Source organism: Acyrthosiphon pisum, chromosome X, assembly GCF_005508785.2.
Source record: "Acyrthosiphon pisum isolate AL4f chromosome X, pea_aphid_22Mar2018_4r6ur, whole genome shotgun sequence".
NCBI classification, from domain to species: domain Eukaryota; kingdom Metazoa; phylum Arthropoda; class Insecta; order Hemiptera; family Aphididae; genus Acyrthosiphon; species Acyrthosiphon pisum.
Genome location: NC_042493.1, coordinates 34,108,985 through 34,111,212, shown reverse-complemented (window position 1 = coordinate 34,111,212; position 2,228 = coordinate 34,108,985).

Below are 2,228 nucleotides of genomic sequence, written 5' to 3'. Positions count from 1 at the left end.
AATCAAACGTCACGGTAAACGACAGCACGAAATCCATCAGGGAGACACAGTGGCCGTGCGTGATATCGGACGAGTGAAAACAAGTGGTCGATAGGGACTGTTACGAAAAATGTGGGAAAACAAGCGTTTGAGGTGGATACTGAGGCGGGCACTTGGAAGCGACACATAGATCAGACCATTAAAATACCAAATAGGGACTCAGGAGTGTTGGAAGCCGAATGTAGCGTAAACCCACCCGACCCAAGGGGGAAAAAAGTTCCAGAGGGGACAGGGAAGGATACAGACGGGCCAGACAGGGAACCCGAGACAATCTCAACCGGACGTGCTCGCCCGACTAGAATGAAAAGATCGCCCGACCGCTATACAACAGTAGATTTTAGGAAATAAAATCGACGCTACACGTTTATATGCATGTATACTTTTTTTTTCCATAACATAGATAAATTAGCATGTAAAATATGGTACACACGACAAAGACTATATATAGATGTTATACATAAAAAAAAAAAAAAATGTAAAATTAGATGTAAGTTTTAGTCAGTAAGTAAAATAAGCACGGTCATATAAAATCAAAAGCTAATCAAATTATTTAATGTTAGGGGAGAGGTGTTGTATATCGTACATCGATACAGTCATTATAATAATTTGATAATAATAGGTATACGCGGTGGGGACTGTCCACCGCGTACGACGCCGATCGGCATACACAAGCCAGTCGACGTTACGAGTTTACAATAAACGAATATACGTCTAGAACAAATTTGTGTTGTTTATTCCATAGTGTTGTATATGTAGAATACAACAGTTTACTTTGGCAATATTCTCAAGTTCTCTTGATCGGAGAGCCGATGTATGGAAAAATGTAGATAAACCTGTCAATGTTAAAACTAAATGCTGTACTTCGGAAACTGAATTACTTGTATCTTTCCATGCTAAGTTGGATCTATGAGCAGCACACCAAATTGTAATTAATGGAATACTATTTTCATCCAATGATCTATATTTTTGTTTAAATAATGTCCAAAGTCCTCCTCGTTCGCCAGTATTTACAGAAGCTCCATACGTCATGATCGATGAAATATTTTTAAAAACATAATCAGTCGCTTCGGCACCAATTGTGTTAATAGATGCGACTTCAATTGTGTCTAAGATTCCTTGAGCTCCACGTTTAGAAACCAGTCCAGCCCCGAGAAAAAATTGGTCTTCTTTTCCAGTCTTGTCAATAACTTTTATTAATACATATATTTTGTCTATTTGAGACCTATCCACTGAACCATCACATCTCAATGATATAGTCAAAACATCTTTCATTAGTTTCAAAGAAAACTGTTTCCTATAACTTGTAACTATAGTTTTTAATAAATCTTTATGAGTGGCAGGAGTCAAGTATTGAAAATCGTAAGTATCAAAATTGTTTTCTTCATTAATATGATTAAACTTGAATGATGAAGATAGTTCACCAGTTATTACTCTCATTGGATAAGTATGAGCACTTAAAGTTAATTTTTTCGCATCACCATATACATGAATCATTAAAGATCCTATTCTATTGGCAAGTTTTTCTTTCGATTTGATTACCATTTGGCCAAAAGTAGTTGATTTCGCAACTTCAGGTACTGACATTTTGCTTATTTTGAATGCTTTAATAAATGAAATAAAATGATAAGTGGTAGATAATCGGCAACGATCGGTAATAATGTGATATTATGGGAAAATTGGACGCGCCTGCTGTCAATATCTATTTTTAACACGTATGACGTCGATAGCGAGCACGTAGTCGTCATTCGTTATCGGGCGTGACTGATTTCAATTTTCAGTATTTCATGTACTACGTAATACGTAGTAAAATAATATAAATATAAGATAACACAGCATGCAAAATTTAAATAATTTTTAAAATCTAATTTTTGTTGTATTTCTCAAGTGCACATTCGCTTAGCCAACTGCACATTTTATATTTCCTAATGCACAATTAGTGTCCTACTGCACGTTACAATAAAGCCTGATATGAATTTTCCTTGAGTCGTGAGAAAGAAAACTTTAGTCCGGCCCACGAGAGTCCATACGTGCTAACGCGTCCGTCGCTGCGCATCGGTTCCCCTTCCATACGCCGAACCATACCGATCGGAAGCCGGCCGGCAATGATCGCCGACAGCCGTCGTTGACATTCGTGTATACGTAGCGACAGCAGTAAACTCGTTTTACAAGATTCGACTAAGTCGTTTTTA